At 45.5% G+C, this 16,592-nt stretch overlaps 1 long non-coding RNA gene across 2 annotated transcripts in view; it reads right to left on the bottom strand.

Moving 5' to 3' along the window:
- The window catches only part of LOC129625513 (uncharacterized), a 34,997-nt gene extending 23,230 nt beyond the window's left edge, over positions 1–11,767 (bottom strand). The window contains exons 1-2 of one of the 2 annotated variants that reach the window (XR_008701492.1): positions 11,241–11,767; positions 10,300–10,535 (exon numbers count right to left, since the gene is read on the bottom strand). This is a non-coding gene — a long non-coding RNA (uncharacterized LOC129625513). Of the gene's footprint in view, positions 1–10,299; positions 10,593–11,240 lie in introns of those variants that run through there. The other variant, XR_008701491.1, reaches the window with a different exon arrangement.
- Positions 11,768–16,592: the final 4,825 nt, after the last annotated feature.

The following is a 16,592-nucleotide window of genomic DNA, read 5'->3' as shown; positions in this document are numbered from 1 at the left end:
TTCCAGTCCACTTTTAAGAAGCGGCCACCAAAGCCCTGGTTCTCATTCGATGTCTGCAGAAGTTGACTTCTAGCATGGGCGGCGTGGCACTCCCATAGCCCACAGAAGCTCCCTGAATTCACACTCCACTCAAAGGGTAGATGCCGGGGCCAGGCCTCTTTGGACCACTCTGCAGGGACACGATCCCTAATGTTGTAGGGAGCGCCCCTTATAAAGAGACATGGAGCCTCAAAGGCTTCCTAACTTGGGAGACGGTCATGAGATAGTATGTGAAGAATTCAGCTTATAAACTGTGTGTGGAGCAATCCCATTCCTATAAATACACATACGCATACAACTCTACCTGTGTTGTGTACATACATTTAAAAGATTGTGAAGTGACACACACCAAACGTTAGCTGTGGTTACCTTGCAGGAGGGAGAGGGGCCTGTCGGTGACTATTACTTTATTTCCTATTCTTAACTATTTTCCCATTTTTCTACCATAAACACATAAAGGATCATTTTTTTATACTCTTTTTTAAAAGGACACCTGGCAGGTGTCTTAAAACAAGCATTGAAAACCCACAGTTTAGGGATTTCACTGGCAGGCGTGGAGGGCGTGGCTTACAGGAGGTGGACGTTGGGTGGTGTTTGTTGCCATGCTGTTTCACTGCAGTGTAGCCGCGGGGCGGAGGAGCCCACACAGTGTCCGACACACCACACTGCCCACAAAAAATCATATCCAGGGTGGCTCTCTGTGTTGCCATTTTCACTTGACTAACCATAAATAAAACCACTAGATAATAGCTGGCTGGAACCAGGGCACATAATCCCTCCACAATCAGGCTTTTATACTCCATCCAGATCACTACATGCTCACCGCTTGCTGCCCAAGGTTGGGTAGAAACCACTTAATCACAAAGCTCCAACAGACCACCCCTCTCTCAGCACTAGTAGGTAGAGTCACCGAGGAAGCCAAGATGCCGTCTTATACTCAAAATACTTATTAGCAGTTCTTAACAGGCCTTACACATCCACATGCAGCCTCCTGGCTTTATCCTGGGACCCTCAGAATTGAAAAAACTTCAGTGGATTTCTTTCTCAACTAACCTCACTGTCATGGAAACCCACATGCACACAGGGTTATCTACATAATGCTGCTGCTGCTGCTAAGTCACTTCAGTCGTGTCCGACTCTGTGCGACCCCATAGACGGCAGCCCACCAGGCTTCCCCGTCCCTGGGATTCTCCAGGCAAGAACACTGGAGTGGGTTGCCATTTCCTTCTCCAATGCATGAAAGTGAAAAGTGAAAGTGAAGTCGCTCAGTTGTGCCCGACTCTAGCGACCCCATGGACTGCAGCCTGCCAGGCTCCTCCATCCATGGGATTTTCCAGGCAAAAGTCCTGGAGTGGGGTGCCATTGCCTTCTCCGTATCTACATAATACACATACACAAAACAGTACGTATGTGTCCAGTGCCTAAGAGCGTGGATTTTGGAGTCAAATGATAATTCGCTTTGGGGGTGTGATTTTATTTATCACACTAACCCTACAAAGGTATTCATACCGTGTTCCATTTTATAGATGGGAAAGCTGAAGCTCTCGGAAACTCACTCAGGGCCCCACAGAAGGTAAGCATGAAGTAGAAAATGAGGCCACAATTCGCTGACCCCACAGCCTGAGCTTCTCATCCCCTGCTAGGCTAGTCCCACCTCTCCTACCTAGATCTGGCCCTGGGGATGTGTCCGTCTTAAGGATGGGTGTCACCATGTCATCTGAGATGGTTTTGTTTCCCAACAAACTTTCCAAGGAACAGACTGGACTGTCTTTCCCATTTTCTTGTATCTTCCTTCCCTCCCAATTTGCATATGTGAGCATGTACACGCATGCACACACAGTCTTTATGAAATAACCACTTGCAAAGAGACTAAAGGGGGCTTCAGACACTGCAGGGGCCACAGCACAGCCCCCCCGCCCAGCAGTGGCACAGGCAGGGGCTCACTCACTGCTCTGAGGATCAAGGTCCCCTTCAGAGAGTCTGAGTTGGGGCCACCCCCCGAGTTTGTTGGGATGATGTAGGGCTCAGCAGTGTTTCCTAATCCTCCTTGCCAACCACAGCTGGAGGAGCCCACGGAGAGGCTGTGGTGGCAGCCATTCTACGGAGGATCCCAGGAGTTCAAGGGGCGCCCCTGCCCTCAGTCTACTTCACAGGGTGGTTGTGAAGCTCTCAGGAGGTTTCCTGCGGATGGAGGAGCCTGATGGGCTGCAGTCCATGGGGTCGCTAAGAGTCAGACAGGACTGAGCAACTTCACTTTCACTTTTCACTTTTCATGCATCGGAGAAGGAAATGGCAACCCACTCCAGTGTTTTTGCCTGCAGAATCCCAGGGATGGGGGAGCCTGGTGGGCTGCCGTCTATGGGGTCACACACAGTCGGACACAACTGAAGCGACTTAGCAGCAACAGCAGCAGCAGGGGGCTTCCTGCAGGGATGGACTTTGACAAAACATAGAGTGTGACTCCTGTGAAGGCATCGTCACCTCTGAGTGGAAGCTGGTCACCATGGTGACCATCCTGTGGAGTGTCCGTCAAAGCTCCTGCAAGGACAAAACCATCCAGAGCCCACAGACACGAGGGAAACCTAGAGGGCAGAGAAGCTGGAGGGAATTCTTGGGACACAGATTTCTTCATCTGAAAAACGGGGCTAATCATAAACAAGTGTGTGGATACACCCAGCACAGCGCCTGATGTAGAGCAAGCCTTCCACGATTCTCTTGTAGAGCAGATCTAACTTGGTTTTCAAAACTTAGTGTCACAAATGAACTTGTTTACAAAACAGAAATAGACTCACTGACATAGAAAACTTAAGTTACCAAAGGGGATATGGGGGAGGGGGAAGAAGCAAGATAAATTAGTGGTTCAGGATTAACACACACACTACTGTATGTAAAATAAACAAGAACCTGCTGTATAGCACACGGAACTCTACTCAATATCTTGTAATAACCTATAATAGGAGAGAATGTAAAAAAAGAATAAATTAATATATATTTATATCTGTGTGCCTAGTCACTCAGTTGTGTCTCTTTGGGTCCCCATGGACCATAGCTCCTTTGTCCGTGGGGATTCTCGAGGCAAGAATGCTAGAGTGGGTTGCCATGCCCTCCTCCAGAGGATCTTCCCAACCCAGGGATCGAAATCAGGTCTCCTGAATTAAAGGTGTATTCTTTACCGTCTGAGCCACCAGGGAAGCATATATTTATATATGTATGTACAACTGAATCACTTTGCTGTACACTTGAAATTAACATTGTAAATTATACCTCAATAAAATAATTTTTAAATAAATAAACATTCAGGGCTGCAGAGCAGAGGGATTAAAGCCATCTAGCACATGCACGGAGGAGGTGAAACCTAACCCCGACTCCAGGCACCATGTAACTGACCACATTATTTCCAACAGGAATTCAACCGGTGTGTGTATCGCATGACTGGACAGCTGGGTAGAGTTCTGATATAAACTCACGTCCCCAGATTCAATCCTGAATTCAAATGGTTTTTTAAACCAAAAAAAAAAACCTTAATATCAACCTCAAGACCCAAATATTAGCCCAGCCAGCTGCCCCTCCCGCCTGCAGTTTCACTTGTACAAACAAACCTGTCCCCCTAGTAAGGAGGATCACACTGACTCATGCCATTGTTCACCAGGCAATTATTGTAATGAGGCAAAGCAAACTGAATGCAGGGCTAATCCAGCTGCTGTGTTGATAAAGCATAATAAGGGTGGCTGCTCCAGAGCACAATGGCAGAGTTAATTTGTGCTTTTCTCCACGAGCCTGACGCTGCCTGCACCGCAACTGCCCTCAAAACTAAACAGGAGCTAATTATGCATGTTAATTACCCAGCCCTGGGTCAGATCCCAGCGCTGGTTACAGACAGCCAAAGGCCACGCCCACGGTGCTTCCTTTGAACCCTGTGTGCGTAGAGGCTGTCAGGTGCCCAAACCCTTGCACTGGCTTCTCACTGCCTCGAAGATATATTCTTTGCACAAATGAAGATAATTCTGAAGATGAGGCTGGTCACGTCCCCACTTCCTCAATCTTGTCTTCCAAGATTCACCCAGCCTCAAATATTTTCCCCTCTTTTCTTCTCTCTGCACAGAACATTATATGGAGAAAACTTCAGCAAAGGTTAACAGGGACTTCCCTGGTGGTCCAGTGGCTAAGACACTGCTCTCAATGCCGGGGGCCCAGGTTTGATCTGGGACCGGGAAACTAGATCCCACATATCACAGCTAAAGAACCTGAATGTCACAACTAAAGATCCTGCATGCTGTAACTAACATTCAGCAAAGCCAAATAAATATTTTTTAAGTTAATAAATTAATAATAAACAAAAGGGCTATATGCTGTATGATTCCATTTATATAACATTCCAGAAAAGGCAAACCTATCAGGACAAAGGACAGATCAGTGTTGGCAGAACTGGGGATGGAGGGAAGGACTGACTCCAAAGGGAATTTGGGGTGTTGGAACTTTTCCTACCCAATTAATTATACTCATGGATATACAATTCTTAGAAATATGCAGTTGTCAAAACCCACGAGACTATACACCACAAAGGGCATATTTTACTGTTTTGTACTTTACTACTTGTTCTAACCGTCTTTCTTGTTAATTTGTCTTTATTATTAGAAATTACCATTTTTTTCTGACAAATGAAATCTCTGAAATCCTAGTAAAAATGAAGAGAGAAACGATTTTTTTTAAACTAATTTGTAACAAATGCACTCTACTGTGTTTGAAATGATTAAGCAGGTGTGTATTGTTTTTTCCCTAGGAGTGCAAAACGAGTATCTATGAAAAAAGAGCACAGCAAAGGTTTGAACAATTTTCCAGTGAGATCAGTGGAGTCTTAATCTCCATGACGCCAAGACTTGGCTACAAAGTGGAAACTTCGGTCAATTCCCAGCTGTTTCATCTCTGTGTGTCCCCCCAGTCTATGTGGCTGTTCAGGTTTCAGACTGTTTGGCTGGTGCCACGGAGACACCATCATAGCTGGCAGCTTTCCCCAATGACACAATTTTTTTTACCCTTCCTCAACTCCCTTCACTGGGGCAGCTACAGCCTCAAGTTCTTTGTCATCTCATCTAGGCAGCGGTTGCTTAAAACACAAATCAGCGACTTTATGATGAGCTAGAATACGCATCATTCTTTTCTTCTCCTTGGAACGCGCACGGCAACTCCACAGAAAAGCTGATGCAACATGGCAGCCTTAATTATCCCAAAGGTCATTCATTGTCACGGCAACCTAAACACTTACACCATTTCCAAAACAATCACACCAGAACTGACAGACAGTTTTGCATTCATTTGTAATGTTAAATGCTTAATCAACAAGTTAAATACTCTTCAGGTTCTCAAGAAGGATGACAACCCCTGAATAGTTTTCTATCACCTAAGTGGGGTTTGTCTGATTAGGGCTGACAGATGTATATAAGAAAACAAGCAGCTTTACCTACACTTTTTTTTTCTTGTTGGGAATATGATAATGTAATAAAATTAGATCTTAGGATGCCTGCATGTTTGTGCCTTGAGAATCGTATGCATACCTTTGCTGCAGAAGCCAAAGGAGAGGAAGTAGACAAATACCATAGGATATCACTTATATGTGGAATCTAAAATATGACACACAAATGAACTTATCTAAGAAACAGAAACTCACAGACATAGAGAACAGACTGATGGCTGCCAATGTGTTGCAGAGGGGGATGGATTGAGAGTTCCGGGTTAGCAGATGCAAACTAGTACATACAGGATGGATAACAACAAGGTCCTACTCCACAGGGAACTATGCTCAATATCCTGTGATCAACCCTGATGAAAACAATATGAGAAAGAATGCATATATATGTATAACTGAATCACTTTGCTGTACGGCAGAAATTAACGTGACATTGTAAATCAACTATACTTTGATTTTTTTTTTAATCAACTTAAAAAAAGAGAAGAGGAAGTAGTCTTAAAGTTTGATTCCTAATGCATCTGCTTTCTGTCCACCATGTGTTATCTGCCAATAGTGGGGGGTGGGGTAAACCCGTGGAGGTAAACCCTTAACTCAGTTGGCAAAACCACAGACTCTCCAGTTAGCAGAGGCCTGAAGAGTGCCTGATTAGCTTTTCTTGAGTGCAGGGACACAGAACACTTTACTTCACTCAAGGAATTGAGAGTTTATTATAGAAAAACACATGAACTGGCTATGAAGCTGAAAAACTCTAAGGAACCAAGACAGCTCTGGGACCCAGGACTAGATTTGTCTCTCTCTGCCACAGGCTGTCTCTCTCTCTTCCCCAAGGTATCACTGCCTCTCTCGGTCCACATGCTCCCTCCCACACCTCCCAAAATGAACTTCTTCCAAGTGCCTCCCATTTTCAGCTTGCTCAGGGCCCTCTGTGACTTCTCTGGCCTCTCCCTGGCACAGAACCATTGCCAACTTGCTGGTTCACGCTGTACTTCTCAGTTTTTACAGCCAGGAGTGAAGGTTTGATTGGCTCAGCACATTTTCCCCAGGCCCAAGTAAGCATGTGCCACCATCAGCCAGTGAACTGACAGCCCTGGTATCAGGCATCAACCTCAACTGCTCAGTTAAAAATGGGGGAACGTAACACAGAACACAGCCACTTGGTTGCAGGGGCTCTGGGTGGGCAGCCCCCATTAGAAAGCAGGGTAAGACTGAGCGGGTGCTGTGCCCAAATCTAACAGTTGAGTTTCCTCTACTACAGGGTGTCAATTCCAGGGCCTACAACTCAGGGGGCAGGTGACAGAAATGAGCTAAACTGACCTGGTCGGGAGGATGCATTGAACAATGGGAAACACTTTGAGGAACTGGAGAACACAGCCCAGGGTCAAGAGAAAGAGACAACTAGCTCTGGCTGATTGTGGTCAATTGCAGAAAAGAGGGCTTCATGTTGACAGATCCTCCAATTTTCTCAGCAGAAGTCAGAAACTTGATATTGTATGTAAAATCTCCCAAACTTTAATGTTGGCTCAAACTTTTTAACCCACGTGAGTCAACTGAAACATTCCCTCACTCTTCCATCTTTTGACCAACTGATGGCTCTCACCTTTTAATGCTTCCTGAACCACAGCAATGAGGAGCACATGGCCATCTTTGAAGGAAGCCCAACCTGTTTCCAAAAATAATTTAAAATTCCTTCATATATTTAGAATTAATATTGTTAAAATGGCCATGCTACCCCAAGCAAACTACAGATTTAGTGCGATCCTTATCGAAATGCCCATGATACTTTTCACAGAACTAGAATAAATAATCCTAAATTTTATATGGAACTGCAAAAGACCCATAATTGCCAAAGCAATCCTCAGGGGGGGAAAAAAAAACAAAGTTGGAGGCATAACACTCCCAGACTTCAGACAATACTACAAAGCTACAGTAATCAAAACAGTGTGGTACTGGCACAAAAACAGACATAGAGATCAGTGGAATAGAAGAGAGCCCATAAATAAACCCAACAGTCAATTAACCTTCAACAAAGGAGGTGAATATATAAAAGACAGTCTCTTCAGCAAGTGCTACAGCCACATGTAAATCAATGAAGTTAGAACACTCCCTCACACCATACACAATAATACATTCAAAATGATTGAAAGACCTACATATATGACATGATACCATAAAACTCCTAGAACACAGGTAAAACATTCTCTGACATAAATTGTAGCAGTATCTTCTCATACCAGTTTCCTCAGGCAATAGAAATAAAAGCAAAAATAAATAAATGAAACATAAACAAACTTTAAAGTTTCTGCACAGCAAAGGAAACCATAAATAAAACAAAAAGACAACCTACAGAATGGGAGAAAATATTTGTAAATGATATAATGACAAGGGATTAATTTCCCAAACATACAAACATCTCATATAACTCAATTTAAAAAAAAAAAGCCAATCAAAAAATAGGCAGAAGATCTAAATGGACATTTCTTCAAAGACATACACATGGCCAACAGACACCTGAAAAGACGGTCAACATATCCAATTATAAAAGAAATGCAGATCAAAACCACAATGAGGTATCTATCACCCCACACTGGTCAGAATGGCCATCAATAAAAAGTCTACAAACAATAAAAGCCAGAGAGCGTGTGGCAAAAAGGGAACCCTCCTCTACTGTTGGTGGGAATGTAAACTGGTGCTAGCACTATGGAAACCAGTATACAGGCTCCTTAAAAACCTAAACATAGAGCTACCATATGATCCAGCAATCCCAGTTCCGGGCATACACCCAGAAAAGGTGAAAACTCTTAATTTGGAAAAATACATGCACCCCACTGTTCACAGCAGCACTATTTACGACAGCCAAGACAAGGGGGTGTCCTTAGTGTCCACAAACAGATGATCAGCTTAAGAAGGTATGGTACGATTTTACAGTAGAATATTACTCAACCATTAAAAAAAAGAATGAATCCCATTTGCAGCAACATGGAATGGACCTAGAAAATATCATAATAAGTGAAGTAAGTCAGACAAGTAAGTCGGACTACATCGTGAGAAACGCTGGGCTGGATGAAGCACAAGCTGGAATCAAGATTGCTGGGAGAAATATCAATAACCTCAGATATGCAGATGACACCACCCTTATGATAGAAAGTGAAGAACTAAAGAGCCTCTTGATGAAAGTGAAAGAGGAGAGTGAAAAAGTTGGCTTAATGCTCAACATTCAGAAAGGTAAGATCATGGTGTCTGGTCCCATCAGTTCAGTTCAGTTACTCAGTCATGTCCGATGACCCTTTGCGACCCCTTGGACTGCAGCACGCCAGGCCTCCCTGTCCATCACCAACTCCCAGAATTTACTCAAACTCATTTCCATTGAGTTGGTGATGACATCCAACCATCTCATCCTCTGTCATCCCCTTGTCCTCCTGCCTTCAATCTTCCCAGCATTAGGGTCTTTTCAAGTGAGTCAGTTCTTCAAAACAGGTGGCCAAAGTATCGGAGTTTCAGCGTCAACATCAGTCCTTCCAATGAATAATCAGGAATGATTTCCTTTAGGATGGACTGGTTGGGTCTCCTTGCAGCCCAAGGGACTCTCAAGAGTCTTCTCCAACACCACAGTTCAAAAGCATCAATTCTTCAGCCATCAATTCTGGTCCCATCACTTCATGGCAAATAGATGGGGAAACAGTGTAAACAGTGACAGACTTTATTTTGGGGGGCTCTAAAATCACTGCAGATGGTGACTGCAGCCATGAGATTAAAAGATGCTTGCTCCTTGGAAGGAAAGTTATGACCAACCTAGACAGCATATTGCCAACAAAGGTCCGTCTAGTCAAGGCTATGGTTTTTCCAGTGGTCATGTATGGATGTGAGAGTTGGACTGTGAAGAAAGCTGAGCACCAAAGATAGGGTGACAGCATATGGAAGAACAATCCAAGTGAGATGGAGGCACTTACATCCAACTGTTTCAGTGTTTTGGGTTTGTTTGGTTTTTCCCCACAGCTGCTTTCAAGCTCAAGCAGCAGCAACTCTCTTCTGCCCACCTGCTCCTGCATGCCTCCCCCACCACCCCAGTACTCAGAACCCTGCTATGGCCCAAATCAGCCACATTGTGGTTTGTTAGGCCTTTTTAAGTTCATCTGGGGGCCCGCCCTGCATCCTCACAGCTTGTTCAGAACACATGTTCTCTCCGATGGTCCACTTACAATTCACCTGAGAACACAAATTGCTAAGTTGGACTCTGCCTGTATATGAGAAGCTGAGGCATCACCAAATGACATGACTCATGACCGAAAGAGCACAGAAAGCACAGGGCACCGAAGAATCACAGGGCACTGAAGAGACAGAGCCACGGTAGTGCAGGTGGCGGGGCACGGGGGTTTCCCTGGACACCCAGGAAGTGTGGGGTCAGCTATGAAATGCAAGTGAGGTTCTTTTCTGATGTGGACCATTTTTAAAGTTGAACTGAATTTGTTACAATATTGCTTCTATTTTACTTCTTGATTTTCTGGCCAGGAGGCAGGTGGGATCTTACCTTCCCACCAGGTATCAAACCCTTACCCCTGCATTGGAAGGCAAAGTCTTTTTTTTTTAATTTTCTTTTTTTTTAAACTTTACATAACTGTATTAGTTTTGCCAAATATCAAAATGAATCTGCCACTGGACCACAAGGGAAATACCTAGGCGGGGTTCTGACCGACCCCTTAAAGATGGGTGAAGAGCAACAGATACAGGATGAGTGGGCTGGTAGGAGGGGTCGGGGGGACTGACTTTGACCTTGGGGGAGCTTAAGGGGAGCTTACCACGTCCTGAGGCGCAGGGCACTGTCTCCTGGCTTCCGTTCTTAGTGGAGCAGGTTCTGACTGTACATGGAGTTTCGTAGGGCAGCCACTGGCCCTGCTGCTTTGCCCCAGGCTGCCCAGGAACCTGGCTCCAGTTCCTTATGCCAGCTCTCTGCAGCCAAGCCTCGTCTTCAGGTCAGTATGGCTCCAGAAACATCTCTGAGGTCTAGTCAGGGCCCAGGCCCTGCCCAGCACACCTAGGACCAGGACAGTAGGGAGAGGTAGCCAAACCTTCTAGCTCGCGCAGGGCACGCATAGCCAGGTGGGCGGGACCACTGCACCAGAGGGGCGGGGCCGGGAGCAAAGACCAATGAGGAAACCTTCACAAGAGGGCTTCATCCACGTGACCTTTCCCATCACGAGGATGCAGAGCTGAGGCTCCGCACCTGGGTGCAAGGGGCGCGCACAGGGCCAGTGTCTAGCTTCTCAGCCAGGAATTTGAGTCAGGGTCCTACGCTTACCAAGCGGGACCAGCAACTTCTAAATCTCAACTTTTCTCATCTTTAAAGCGGATATGACAGTACAGTTGGTTCTATGATCCAACAAAGGTGTTCCTAAAAAATCCTGCTCTTGTGGCGAAGCTGGGGCTGGGGGCACCCAAAAGCTAGTAAGGGCTTCCCAGGTGGCTCAGCGGTAAGGAATCTGCCCGCCAATGCAGGAGATGTGGGTTTGAATCCTGCGTCGGAAAAATGCCCTGGAGGAGATGGCAACCCACTCTATTATTCTTTCCTGGGAAATCCCATGGACAGGAGAGCCTGACGGGCTACACAGTCCATGGGGTTGCAGAAGAGTTGGACACGACGAAGCGACAGAACAAGAGCCAATAAAAATGGCAGCACTGTTTAACACGTGTTCTGTGGTTTAGACATTCATAACTACTACAAGTAAGTTTGGTGACTTACCTTGAATAAGACCTTTAGTTTGCTTGGTAAGTGGGTGTCAGTGTGTGGGCCGGGAGGGCAGGAGGCGGGCTATCTGAAATCCGACGTAATTCGTAGCACCTGTTGTGGATGGGCGTGGTTCCCTGTAGGCAGTGAACCGAGGCAGCTGGCAGTATTGGGAGTGCCTGCGCGTGTTGTGTGCTTCTATACCTGCAGACTCACAGTTCTGCCCAAGGTCCTCGAATCCAGCCTCAGCGGCCTCCTGGCTAAAACCTCTGTGTGGTCACCAGACACAGAATGTGCTGCAAGACCCAGGGCTTGGGCCTGCCTGGCCTAATCCTCCAGGAGAGACCGGATGAAACGGTCTGTTCTGGCTGGGTGACCCTACACAAGCCTTCCGTTGCTTCCACTAGACACACAAAGCTGGCATCCACATGCCTCCCTGGAGTGGAGCAGTGACCAAGCAGAACTTTGTGACAGGCCCCAGCTGGACTTCCTGGAAACCAAAGCTTTGGCTTTCCAGGCAGCTCCAGGGGCCTGGCTGCGGGAGGCTCTGGTGCAGATGGGGTGGGGGTGGGGGTCCAGCTTGAGGTCTTCTCCAAGCCCTCCTGAGAGCAGTGTCTGACCAAATCATTTCTTCCACTTTCCACTTCTAAGGTTACTGTTGGCCTGAGCTGGACTGGAACCTGAGCTATTTCTCAGGTTGTCTGAAAAGATCCAAATGTCCTGAAGAAGGATTTGGGCCTACCATCTGGAGACGTGGCAGCTCAGGGCACTCTGGGCACCAGCTGTATGTTGCCCTCCCCCAACCCTTACCTTCAGGTGATGGGACCTACCAGAGAGGGTTTGGTCATCAGTGATCCCCCAGAAGCAAGGTGCCAAGCCCCTCTTTTTCTCTGCACAGTGCCCCCCCACCAGATGGATGACTAATGTATCCATTCCTTAAACGAGGGGCCCCATAGGATTCAAGAACGTCCTGTGTGTTTATGGCAAAGCCCAGCTCTGTGAACCCAGCTCTGCTTCCCCACCCAGGAGGGGGCATCCCTGGTTGTGAACTTCAAGATACTCAAGGTATTCAAGACATCAGGGTCCTTCACAGGGGGCAAACAGTATAAGGGTGAGGCCAAGAGGACCCCATTGGGACCGACATAACTTTTGGGCTGGCAAGAAGAAAACTTGTGTCTCCAGACAGCAACAGGACTTACCCAGCCTCCCCAGTGACCCATCACCAATGGAAGCCTCCTGAGGACTGCTCTCCCATCCAGCCTATTTACTGGTGCTTCTCCCATGTGCACAGACTAGTCATTGGTCTTCTTCCCTCTGTTCCAGCTCATCTCCTGGCCCCCTGCCAGCTTAACCTTCCTAAAAGATCCATGTTCACTTTTCTCCTTGAAAACTTCAGATGCCAGTTTTCACAGGGCTCCCAGCTCCCCATCCTGCCTTGATTCCCATCACCCTGCTGCCTGGGGCCCCCAATCCAGCCAAATCTTGCTCCCCTCTCATAATCACACATCCACTCAGTCCAGTTTGTTTATGTCAATTTCCAGCCCCCAAGTGTCCCTTCAAGAGTAGTATCAGCAGGAAGGATGGTGAAAGCTCCTGAACATCCTCTCTGAGGACCGCTGTGCAAAAATCATCACAGTCATCTTTTGCAGAATTCAGAAAATTAACAAAAGGCTTGCAGCAGTCAGGGAGTGTTTGCTAGTGGGGAAAGGCAGGATCTCAGCAAGAATGGTGAGCTTTATGGTGTTGGAACTTCACTTACTCTCATCCCCCTCTCCCCAGTATGCTTGAAAACCAACAACCTTCAGTCCCCAAAAAAAGTCTTGAGTCCCTTGGACTGCAAGGAGATCCAACTAGTCCATCCTAAAGGAAATCAGTCCTGAATATTCATTGGAAGGACTGATGCTGAAGCTGAAGCTCCAATACTTTAGCAACCTGATGGGAAGAACTGAGTCACTGGAAAAGACCCTGATGCTGGGAAAGATTGAGAGCGGGAGTAGAGGGGGATGACAGAGGATGAGATGGTTGGATGGCATCATTGACTCGATGGACATGAGTTTGAGCAAGCTCCAGGAGTTGGTGATGGACAGGGAAGCCTGGCATGCTGTGGTTCATGGGGTCACAGAGAGTCATAAACAATTGAGCAACTGAAGGGAACTGGCAAAAGGGGGTCAAAACCCTGTTCTCATACCTGTCTGGTGGTTCCCTGGAAGACCCTGCTTGCAAGACTTGACTCTATTTTGGAATATTATTCAGCCATAAAAAGGAATGAAATTGGATCATCTGTAGAAACATGGATGGACCTAGAGACTGTCATACAGAGGGAAGTCAGTCAGAAAAACAAGCATATATTAATGCATGTATGTGGAATCTGAAAAAATTGGTATGGATGATCTTATTTATAAAATAGAGACATAGATGTAGAGAACAAAGGTACGGATAGCAAGGAGAAAGGGGAGACAGAGGGTGGGAGGATACAGCAGGTTGGGACTGACATGTATACGCTACTGACACTATGTATACAACAGAGAACTAATGAGACCTGGAGAGCACAGGAAACTCCACTCAATGCTCTCGGTGACCTCAACAGGAAGGAAATTCAAAACAGAGGGGACGTATGTATACATAGAGCTGATTCACTTCACTGTACAGCAGAAACTAACACAACATTGTAAAGCAACTAGACTTCAATTAATTTTTTTTTAAAAAGAAACAAAGCCAAATAAATTCTAAGTAGCAATAAGCTACAAAAAAAAAAAAAGACTGGTCTGTATTTGACCTGACTAGAAGTTCACTCAGTGCAAAACAGTCTTTCCCGTTGCCTCCTCGCTGTTCCTGACAAGACCAGGAGCCCTCTCAGCTCAGGGCTGTTGCTACCGCCCGGTGTGTCCTGCCCTGGACCCACAAGCCTCACTCCTCACCTCCTTCAAGTCCTTGTTTGCACGTCGCCTTCTCAACGAGGCCTTCCCTCAATGTAAACTGCACCCCTGCTTCACTGTCTACAGAGCACTTAATACCTTCTATTGATAACATACCATATACTTTATTTGTATTAGGCTTATCATCTGTTTCTCCCATGAGAAAGTAAGTTCCCATAAAGGCAAGATTTCGGGTGTTTTCTTCAATGTACTCTCCATCACCTAGTAGAGTACCTGGTACAAAATAAATGCTCAGTATATACTTACTGAATGAGTAAGTGAAGGAAGGTTTGGGGGTGGGGAAAGTTGGTAGAAATGTGGGGCTTCTTGTGAAGCTTGGCCTGTAGTTGGTCGTGTCCAACTCTGCGATCCCATGGACTGTAGTTCACCAGGCTCCTCTGTCCATGGAGTTCTCCAGACAAGAATACTGGAGTGGGTTGCGATTCTCTTCTCCAGCAGATCTTCCTGACCCAGGGATCGACCCCAGGTCTCCCACATTGCGGGCAGATTCTTTACCATCTGAGCCACAAGAGATGGGAACTTATTTGCAGGAGAAATTGCTCACTGAGTCTTGAAACACTTCCAGGGATAAAACCAAATCCTTTGCTTTCGTCAGCACCTCCATGCCAGGCACACAGCACATTTCTGTGGATCTATTTGAGACCAGAGTCTGGCCTTTCTCCAGGAAGTCGTAAGAATACAGAAGCCCCCAGGAGTCCCCATGAGCCACTGAAGGTAGATGGGAGTGATTATGTCTAAAGGAAGTTGACTTATTTTTGTTTGGTTTTGTTTGACAAACAATCCCTTCAGAAGTGATATTCCAAATAAACAAGTTCCCTCGGAGGCCAGTGTGCATTTCAGCAATATTCCTAGAAACATCTTCATGGTCGGCAAGTTTTTTTATTGTACACAACAGCAAATTTTCAATTTTGCAAAGTGGGCTTATTTTTGCAAATGACCCAAAGTTTCTTAAAACAAAAATCTAGGAAGTTATCCAGCTGAGAGGATTTGTAACCTACTGAATGGGTCAAGCGTGTGTTTGGAGTTGAAGGTCGGGTGGTCACTGCTTTGCACAGTTCCTGCTCCGACCCTGGTGGTCTGTCCACTGAGCTCCTGCTGCAGGGTCCTTGGCAGTGGTCAGCATAATCCTCCACCTGGTAGTAATACTTTGGTATGGATGGCTCCCTGGGGGGATGAGGGACACAGAGGTGGGGGGGGTGCTTTGAGGAAGCAGAGTGTGGCAACGTCTCTTGACAAGCCTCAGCAAGGGCTTTTGGTGGACAAAGGAAAGCCTGTTGGATTCTGAATCAAAACCCAGTGTTTTTAGATGCCCGTAACTTCCTGGTTTGTCACTGGGAGATTTGTGGTTGACCATATCTCAGGGGAGAGACAAGGTAACTCAAGTACCCCCCCATCTCACTTCCTTCTGCATTTTTTCAGTCCTGCTCTGTATTTCCAGGATGCCCAAAGTCTCCTCCAAAAGATGCCTGAGGACCAAGTGGAATGCTGCAGAAATGGTTTCCCAGGCTGCCATCCATGCTGTCTCAAAGCTGTAGTGGGGCAGAGGAGTGCTAAGACTTTCTGTTTCTCCCTTCTCAGGGTTTCTTAATTGGTGTCTTTTTATTTTGTTTATTTATTTTGGCCACACTCTGCAGCATGCAGGATCTCTGTTCCTTGATCAGGGATTGAACCCAGGCCCCCTATGTTGGGAGTAGGGAGTCTTAACCACCGGACACCAGGGAAGCCCCTCAGACTTTCTTTTCTTAAAAGATTAGGTCTCCAGACCAAGATGGAGTAGATACACCTCTCTTTATTCTTCCTATAAAGTACAAATAGAAACCCTGGAATTAACATGTAATTTTATTTATAAATTTACATTTAATAATAAATATATTAAAATATTTAACATACATTTTCCAAGTTAACATCTAAATATTTATAAAATAAATGAATTCTATATTTACATATATACTCTTAGACCACATAGAAGGAAGAAAGACCATATAAATAAGATAAATACAATATATTTCTTTTCTTGAGTTTTATAAATTTTGTTTGGCTGAAGCAAAAATTATAACATTATTCAATGAGGTTCTAAATGTATAGAGAAGAAATACTTAAAACAATTATATTTTAAACAAGGTTGAGTGAAGGGACTTAGTGGGAGGTAAAGTTTGGGCACTTTACTCAAACTGGTAAAATGTCAACAGCAGTCAACTGCTATAAATCATGTATGCATAATATAATATCCAGAGCAACAGCTGAAACAGCTATACAAAGAGATATACTCAGAAACACTATAGAAAAATTGAAACATGACTCTAAAACAGATGTTCAAGTAACCAATACTAAGATGGGAAAATAAAAGCAAAGAACAGAAAACAAAAAATAAAAGGGCAGACTTAGGCCCTTCACATACCAGAAATTACATGAAAGTAAATAGTCGGTAGCA

Source organism: Bubalus kerabau, chromosome 13 (genome assembly GCF_029407905.1).
Source record: "Bubalus kerabau isolate K-KA32 ecotype Philippines breed swamp buffalo chromosome 13, PCC_UOA_SB_1v2, whole genome shotgun sequence".
Taxonomy (NCBI): domain Eukaryota; kingdom Metazoa; phylum Chordata; class Mammalia; order Artiodactyla; family Bovidae; genus Bubalus; species Bubalus kerabau.
This window is presented reverse-complemented; position numbering and strand designations above follow the sequence as displayed.